The 9107-nt window shown below is 53.7% G+C and overlaps 1 long non-coding RNA gene across 1 annotated transcript; it reads right to left on the reverse strand.

The window, feature by feature from the left end:
- Nucleotides 1-5778: 5778 nt before the first annotated feature.
- Nucleotides 5779-6643, reverse strand: LOC135280094 (uncharacterized). The gene is made up of 3 exons (XR_010347161.1): nucleotides 6314-6643; nucleotides 6129-6223; nucleotides 5779-5883 (listed from the first exon to the last, which is right to left on the reverse strand). It is a non-coding gene; the product is annotated as an uncharacterized LOC135280094 (long non-coding RNA).
- Nucleotides 6644-9107: the final 2464 nt, after the last annotated feature.

Below are 9107 nucleotides of genomic sequence, written 5' to 3' on the forward strand. Positions count from 1 at the left end.
GGGACAAGAGAGGAGAGAACATTCTAGGGGGAGTACATATAAGGAAAAAAGGGCAGCTGGACTGGGTGATACCAATGAAGCCTGCTGCATTCACATGAGCCTGCAAATGCTTATGGTGAGACCATTGTCCTCAGAGGGGTGTCTCTCTCTGACCCTGGTCACCTTTGCCCTGAGGTACTGCAGTTCCAATGTTGGCCCCTGTGCCTGCACACTCTAGAAGTCACTGGGAATCTGGTGCCCGTGTAAACCCCCAAAACACTGAGATTTAGTCCCCCAAAATACACAAATGACCAAAATTCGGCAAAGAAACCAACCCTGGATTTCCCCTCCCTGGTCTCTCCACTTTGGGCTCCTGTAGGCCCCCCTGTCTGGGTTGCTGCGGGTCAGGTTTGTATTGCTGTTCCCCTCTCTGGACTGCTGGGGCTGCTGGCAATCCCGCAGGTTCCCCTTCTCTGGGCTCACCACTTTGGCATCATAGGCATCCCAGGGGTCAGCATTGTCTGGGGTCCCTGTTTCAGAGTCCTGGGGTATCCAAGGGTCCACCCTGTCCATGCTGCCAACATGTCCAGGCTTCTGGAGCACCCCCAGCTCTCGCATTGCCCGTTTCTGCTCCCCCCAGTGCCGGTTTCCCTGCCAGCCCTGCCGGTCCCGGGCGATCCCCAGGTGGCTCTGGGCTGACAGTGCAGCCCCTGGGCCGGGCAGAGCCAGCCCCAGCACGGGGGGACCCTGCATCCCCCGCTGCCTCGGCAGCCGCGCCCAGCGCCGGGCACAGAGCTCGGGCAGCCCCCGCCGCCCCCTGCCCAGGGAGCCCCGGGACCCCCGCAGCCGGGGCTGGCTCTGAGCGAGGCGGCCCCGAGCCCGGCTGCGTGGCCAGGAGGGCACGGCGAGCCCGGGGCCTCTGTGCCAGCGCTTCCCCCGCTCTCCCTCAGCCTTTGCCCGGCCCGGCCCCCGAGCACAGAGCTCTGCCCGGGGCTCCCGGCCCGAGGGGAGGCTCCGGGCCCGCCCGGCCGCTCCCGGCTCCCACAGCCCGCCCGGGGCCGCCAACAAAACATCCCAGCAACAAATCCACAAACCAACCACTGCCACCCTGTCCTGCTGCGCCTTCCCAGGGACCCCAGCCCCGCAGCAATGCCCCCGGTGCATCGGGACAAAAAGCTGCTCCAGCCCAGCCCCTCGGAAGCCCCAGCTGCGATCCCGGCAGCTTCCCCGCTGTCGCAGCTGCGGCTCTGGAGCAGGGAGGCTCTGCGGGACCCCCGGCCTGGGCCCCCTCCCAGCCCGTGCCCGCCCCGCACCTTCAGCCCGGCCTCTCTCGCTGCTCCGGCTCCTGCACAGTGCCCGCTCTCCATTCCTTGGCCCCCTGGGCTCTCCTCTGGGGCTCCTACAACACCCGGCAATGGAAGACAATCGATTCTGGTGCTCCCTGGCCAGGCCACAACTGAAACTTTGTTCCCTTTGCTTGGCTGCAGAGACCCCCCAGGGCGTTTTCTGCACACAGTCCCAGCCCCCAGCGCTTGCTGAAGGCGCTCCCTGCAAATGTCACTGTGCCAGGGCCCTGTCCTTGCTGTCACCTGCTGGGGCTGGCCATGCACAGAGCTCCTGGACTTGCATTTCCAGCTGCTGTGCAGCCAAAGCTGAGCCATCTGCAGCTGCCTGAATGCAAAAACTGCAATAGGAGCCTCTCTCCAGGGGGAAATCTCCCCTCCTGTGCTAGCCCGTGGCAATGCTGCCATTCTCTGCTGTTGCTGCTGGGGCACTCGGGGCTCTGGCTGAGCAGCAAAGGTGACCCTGAGCCAGGAGATTTCCTTGGCTGCAGCAAAGCCTCGGCACACAAAGCCCTTCCCGGTGCTGTGCCCTGTGCCAGCAGGGATTGTACCAGCCGAGCTGACCCGAAATTTCTTCTCCCAGGCAGCTTTAGGACACGCACCATGGAGAAGCCAGAGCCCAGTCTCAGCTTTGCGTGGTGCTCCAGAAGAATCCTGTGTGTGAGGCAGCCTGGGAACAGGGTTTGGTGTCAGGGGAGGGGAGCTCAGAGCCCTTTTCTGCCCTGTGAGCTGAGGCTCTGCATTTCCAATGGCTCTGCAGCTGCCAAAGGGGCTCAGCTGAGAACAGTTCTGCTGAGAGTCTGTCCTACACCTGCTTTTCCTGCAAATGGGCCCAATGAACCCTCATTTTTTGCAGCCCCAGGCCTTGCGTGAGTGCAGGTGTGACAGTTGAAGGATGGAACAGCTCTTGTGGGAGGGTGTTCTCTTTTTCTTGTTTTGGTTGTTCTTTTGTTTATTTTGGTTTGGGTATTTTTGTTTTGCTTTCGTTGGTTTGTTTGGTTTTATTTTATTTTTTTTTGTGGTTGTTTGGCTTTCTTTCTTTTTGTATGGGTGGTGGTAGTTTTTTTGTTTGTTTGTTTGTTTTGGTATGGTTTTGTTTGGCTATTTGTTGGGGTTTTTTTGTTTGTTTGTTTTTTGTTGTTTTTTTTTTTTTTTTTAACGAACTTTCCCTGTCATCTCTGGGCAGAGCTCTGTAACTGTGTCTGACACTTGTCTGTGGCACTGTGCAGGTGGCCAGGGGGACCTTCCCCGAGCTGTGTGCAGAGGAATCCACATCAGCCCAGGCTGGGCTGGGCTGTGGCCGGTCAGTTCCATGGACTGGACGCGGCTCTGGACGCTTCCCTTGGAGCGTCTGCAGGGAGGGAACGTTGGGGCTGTCACCGCTGGGGTGTCACACACAGGGGAACGCTGGGGCTGTCACCGCTGGGGTGTCACAGACAGGGGAACGCTGGGGCTGTCACCGCTGGGGTGTCACAGACAGGGGAACGCTGGGGCTGTCACCGCTGGGGTGTCACACACAGGGGAACGCTGGGGCTGTCACCGCTGGGGTGTCACACACATGGGAACGCTGGGGCTGTCAGCGCTGGGGTGTCACACACAGGGGAACGCTGGGGCTGTCAGCGCTGGGGTGTCACACACAGGGGAACGTTGGGGCTGTCACCGCTGGGGTGTCACACACAGGAGAACGCTGGGGCTGTCACCGCTGGGGTGTCACAGACAGGGGAACGCTGGGGCTGTCACCGCTGGGGTGTCACAGACAGGGGAACGCTGGGGCTGTCACCGCTGGGGTGTCACAGACAGGGGAACGCTGGGGCTGTCACCGCTGGGGTGTCACACACATGGGAACGCTGGGGCTGTCAGCGCTGGGGTGTCACACACAGGGGAACGCTGGGGCTGTCAGCGCTGGGGTGTCACACACAGGGGAACGTTGGGGCTGTCACCGATGGGGTGTCACAGACAGGGGAACGCTGGGGCTGTCATCGCTGGGGTGTCACACGCAGGGGAACACTGGGGCTGTCACCGCTGGGGTGTCACACACAGGGGAACGCTGGGGCTGTCATCGCTGGGGTGTCACAGACAGGGGAACGCTGGGGCTGTCACAACTCCTGCCCTGTCCCCAACAGCTCTGCCAGTGCCTCGAGGTGACACAAAGGCTGAGCCAAAGGGTGAGAATTGCAGAAGGGGCTGAGCTGGCAGGGGCCCATTGGGATCACCAAGTCCAGCCCCCAGCCCTGCACAGACCCCGCAACAATCACAGCCTGAGCAGCCCTGGGAGTGGTGTCCAAAGGCCTCTGGAGCTCCAGCAGCCTCAGGGCTGTGCCCATTCCCTGGGGAGCCTGGGCAGTGCCTGAGCCCTCTCTGGGAGAAGAAGCTTTTCCTGATCTCCAGCCGAGCCCTAACCTGGCCCAACTCCAGCCATTCCCTCAGGTCCTGTCCCTGCCCACCTGGACAGAGATCAGAGCTTGCCCAGAGCAGCTGTGGCTGCCCCTGGATCCCTGGCAGTGTCCAAGGCCAGGTTGGACAGGGCTTGGAGCAGCCTGGGATAATGGAAGGTGTCCCTGCCCATGGCTGGTGGTGCGATGAGATGAACTTTAGGGTCTCTTCCAAGCCAAGTCATTCTGTGATTTTGGGAGAGATGCTGAAGCTCTGGCTCAGCTTTATCTCCCCAGATGTCTGGGCCCAGCAGCAGCCATGGGTGGGATCATCTCCTCCTCCCTCTCCCTGTAGCTGGAACTCACCCAACAGCAGCAGCTGAATAATGTCCCTCATGGGCAGTGAGTGCCAGAAAGGAATGTTCCTCCTTGGGGAAACACATTATCCTTGGAATTCAGCAGAGCATTGAAATGGCCCCCTTGGCACCTCAGCACCACTGACATCTCCTCTTACTGTACTTGGCCCGGGAGATCTCCCGGAGCAGCTGCAGAGGAGTCGCTGTCAGGACGAGGGACGTTTATCAATGGTTGATGTAGATCAAAACAAGCTCTGGCATCATACCAAATATTTATTTGTCACTGGGAAATAAATGCAGATGTCCCCATGCCACAATCTCAGTCCCCCCGGGGTTCCTTTGTTTAGTTTTATCCCCTGATATGGAGACACAGGAGCTCTCCCAGCTGGACAGGGTGTCAGGAGTCCCTTCCTGAGCTTGACACCCTTGGGGAGGGTGAACAAGGAGGTTCCTTGCTGCAGGAGACTGTATGGGTTTTGGAAAGAGGCCAGACCTGGAGAAGCTCCTTCTACAACCCCTCAGCACCGGCAATCTCACATCTTTATTTGTGTGACTGTCTTGTCAGGGCAGGGAGAGGGGAGAGAGGAGCCTCCTTTGGGCAGGGAGAGGAGGCAGAGACATCAAAAGCAGGAGTCCCAAAGGGATCTGGGCAGATCTGGATCCCATGGCTGCAGTAGGTGTGCCATTCCTAAATCCAGTTTGGGAGAGCCACGGCTGTGTTGCTGTGTAAGCTCTGAGGTATCTGCTGGTGGGAGGTGTTCAGGTTCATCCTGTTTGCATCCCCAGTTCCTGCAGAGCCACTGTTAAACAGTGCCAGGAGATGCTCCTGGCACTGACCCTGGCATGGCTCAGGCCTCAGGTTTCCTCCATCAATCCCACCTCAGAGCTTCACTCTGGTGGGCAGGTGTTAGTGGGTCAGGAGCAGCACAATCCAGAGAATTGGAGCATGGTTTCATGTTGGCAGTTCTGGGAATGGGTTTCTCTGGCAGGATGCTGGACACCAGGGATTTCTGCCCTCCTTTCTCAGAAGAGTTTGGGATTCTCCTGTTAGTGCTGTTCCACAGCTTCCACCATCCCTACTCCTTTCCTTGACACTTCCCCAGCTCCCAGTGTCCTTTCTGAGGGGGAAGAAAGGAACGTCCATGGTGGCACCACCTGGCTGCCTCGGACTCGAGCTGCTCCTGGAGTTCCAGCGTGTCCGGCACAGCTGCTCTCCGTGGGGCTGGGACTTGGTTCAGGCCCCACAGTCCCTGTCAGTGGCCACTCCCCGCTGGGCTCACGCTCTGGCCGTGTGGGGCTCCTGAAGGGTCAGCGGGTCTGGCTGAGCACTCCCAGCTCTGCAGCTCCTGACTCAATGGGGTCCCGCAGTCCCGCTCGGTGCCGTGTTGCCAACGGGGCCGTGTTTTGGGGTGGCCACGGGTACCTGCTGTTCCTCCACCCTCAGCAGCCCCACAGCAGAAGGGTTCTCTGGGAGCCCAGGTAAGGGATTCAGCTGTGGAATTCCCTCTGTCTCCACAGCATCTCTCCCAAAAGTCCTTTGGGCTTCCTGAAATACTGTCTCCTGAGGTGATCCATGCCAGGGAGTCCCAGGGCCTCTGGACCAGTACCAGTGGGGTGTTTTTGCCATTCCCAGTCGTGGTCACTTCAGCTTCTGATGTGCTCAGGCCTAAGTGGCAGCCTCAGCCAGAGCTGGGTTACAGGACAAAACCTGGGCATTATGTGACTAACACCATCAGTTTTATTGAGCTAAAAAGAGATGACCCATATGATTCTGCTGCTGTTTAAAACCAAACCAGCTGCTGTGGAGACTTCCACATAATCTTGTGTAGTTACCTGCAAGAAATACATCATTCTAAGAAATTTCCCCAATTGACATGAATAGAGGCTTGTAGGATATTTTAGGGGAAACCCTCCAAGCTGACGACTGTACTCTGGCCAATCCCTGGCCCCTCCTGGCCAGGAAAAGTGCCATGAGACCCAGGAGTTTATGTGCTAAAAATATAATCAAGTCACTTTGGCTTGCTGATTTGGGCCTATAAAAGCTGGACCTGCATTTGGAACAAATTTGGAGAACTCACCTATGGGTGGATGCACCACATGGGATTTTCCCAATCTCTTGGAAGAGTTCTCCAGGTCCTTGCTGTGAAATGGGACCTTTCAGCAACTGCAGACTCTGGATGATGGTAAAGTATTTAGGCAACTGGTGATGTGTCTTTCTCAATCCCTATCCTTTCTCTCCTATAATAATGATTTAGTGCATTACCTTGCTTCTTTTTGCTTGTTGCTAAATCCAAGCATGTAGTTTTATTGAATGCATAATTTAACTTTTGTGTTGCCTTAACACTCCCAGTAAATAAGACCATTCTTCCCATTGGTTTCTGTGTTCTTTAAATCACCCCAGTCAGCTGGCAGAACAGGTATCAGAACCTGATGAAAGCCAGGCTCTGCTGTGATCTAGCTGGGCCCCATGGAATGCAGAGGGCCACTGTCAGTCCCTGGAACCCATGGAAGCAAGGCTCAGATGTGAAAAAGGCCTGCACCCAAGAGCCCCTCATGGAAGCAGGGCTGCAGTGTGTCACCGAGGGAGGGACCTCATGGCAGCAGGAGAGCATTGTGAGGCTGTGCAACAACAGGGCACCAAGGTTCCACTGTGACTTGACAGAACCCCATGGATGTGAATGGCCCCAAACCAGGCCAAGAGACACTTCCCAGACAAAGCCCAAGGAGAGGGATTTGCTTTATTCAGCACACCGGGTGTGCGGGGATATCTCCTCCTGACAGCGTACACAGGAGATTACAATATATGGTTATACTCTATGCATATTCATGTTCCTCCTCAGAAAAGGTGAGGTTATGTAAACGATTTCTCAGCACTCATTACAATCATTAGCATACACGAGGCACAGGCACAGTGCACACTGGTGATGGCACTGAGGAAGGCTCCACGACTTCCTCGGGGGTCTCCTGATGAAGGCTGGACATCTTCATCGCCGTGCCCTTTTCACCTTTCTCCTCTAGGCATGTGCAGTCTCTTGTTGGCAGTCTCAGCAATTTCCTCACTGGTTTTAGCAAGCTCTGCCCTTCATTTCTGCCAGTTTTGTTCCCTATTTCTTGCCAAGTTTCATCCTGTGTCTTTAGCTTGTGGCTGAATTTTTGCAAGCTTCCATTTTGAGTACAATGTCTCTTATTCTTGCCCAAGTATGCCTAGGCAGTGCTTTTAACCCTTTCACAGCCACGGACTGGAGAGCCACTCCTGGACACTGGGAATTCCTGCAGGTGCCTCCACCTTTGGAGCCAGTGAGGCTCCAACCTCGCTGTGAGAGGCCCCAGCTTTTACACTGTTAAACAAACAAGCTGACATCAGTGCTAGTGTGGGAATAACTGGTTTAATTCTCCTGTTTGGCTTCTTCCAAAGCCTGGCCAGGACTCAAGGAGGAGCCAAGGGAGGTGACTTTGATCCCACAGCCCCAAACAAAGCCAGATGGGGCCTTGTCCAGTTTCCAAACACAGAAAGGTAAATCCATGTTTCATCAATGAACACATACAGAAATCATATTGCTAATAATGATTCATTAATGAGCAGATACAAAGATAACATCTGGTTGGAAGGTTCATTTAGAGCTCAGCTTTGTCTCAGGGCCTGCTGTTTAGGCCACAGTCAGGGCCTGATGAGGCCTCAGGACTTCAATCAGTGCTTTGACCTACAGATGAACTGCAACCTTCAAAACAATTTTTTCAATAATAGAACCATAGATTTAGGTATAAGGCATAAAGGCATCAGGTCTTGTTCTTCAGCTAAGTGCTGTTCAAGTTCATTACTCAGAGCTATAATTTGCATTCCTTTTAAAAGAGCCCTAATTAGCTGCTCTTCTCTGTTCTTTATCAAATGCTCCTTTTTTCTTGAGACTATGTCTGTTTTTAGACATGTCTCAGTACTCAATTTCCAGCACAAGGTGTCACAACAACTCTAACATGGATTCATAACACACCAAGTGCTCACATTGCAATGATTACAGTGACTGCCACGAATGCATTTCACAGCAGCCTCCAATTTGGGAGCCAATCCCACCAGGAAGAATTTTCTTCTTTCTGCCACTCTTCTCCTAATCTTTCTATCAAGGAGATTGCTGACTGTTGGATCTCAAACCCAGCACTGATAGACATCCCTGCAACATTCCTGTCCTAGAATAGCCCAGGCTCCTCCCTGGCCAGCAAGCAGATAATCCAAGGCTGTGTGGTTCTGCAGAGCCCCGTTCGTGTTTGTTGAAGCTCACAGGATGTACTATTGGATATTTTCACAGCATCATTTTTTGTTTAGTCTAATAATCAATTTAGCTTGTTAATGTAAATTGGGGGCAGCTGTGCACAGCCAGGGGTTTCCATTTCCCCAGTGGGCTACTGTTAAGGGCATGGAGCACACCTGGGAGATGGTGTCTCCATGGGGACAGGTTCCCATCTCCTCATTTTGTCAACTGCTCTTTTAACAACCCTTCACCCATTTATCCAATCCTGCAGCTTGTGGATTGTCTGGGATATGAAAAACCCAGCAGTCTTAATCACTGAATTTTTTACAGTAACAGACAAAGCATTCTGCATCACAGTATCAGCAAACCCTGTAAAAATAGCCAATTTCATTCCCTCCTCCTTTTTTCATTGTATACAATTTCAAAGGTTTACCTCTGACATTAGGGTCATGGCCAATCCTTTTCTGTAGAGTATTTAGTGTTACATTCCTGAGCAGCCAAAGCTACCAAATCAGTATTGTCAGCACTATTTAACATTATTACTATTTCATACGTAGATATAGGTATTGATATAGAAATATAGATATAGCTAGATAGGTATAGACATACATAGAAAATATATATATATCAATATATATATTAAGGTCTTATTATACTATAAATATGTACATAATTATTTATCATATTAATATTTCACTTGCACAAATGCATTGGAGCTCAAGATTAAAACCTTCTTCTGTTGCTCCATGTGGGAGCATTCCAACAAGAATTGTTCCTTCTGAAGGTGCTGCTTCCAATGTACTGTTAACAAAT

Source organism: Passer domesticus, chromosome 13 (assembly GCF_036417665.1).
Source record: "Passer domesticus isolate bPasDom1 chromosome 13, bPasDom1.hap1, whole genome shotgun sequence".
Lineage (NCBI taxonomy): Eukaryota > Metazoa > Chordata > Aves > Passeriformes > Passeridae > Passer > Passer domesticus.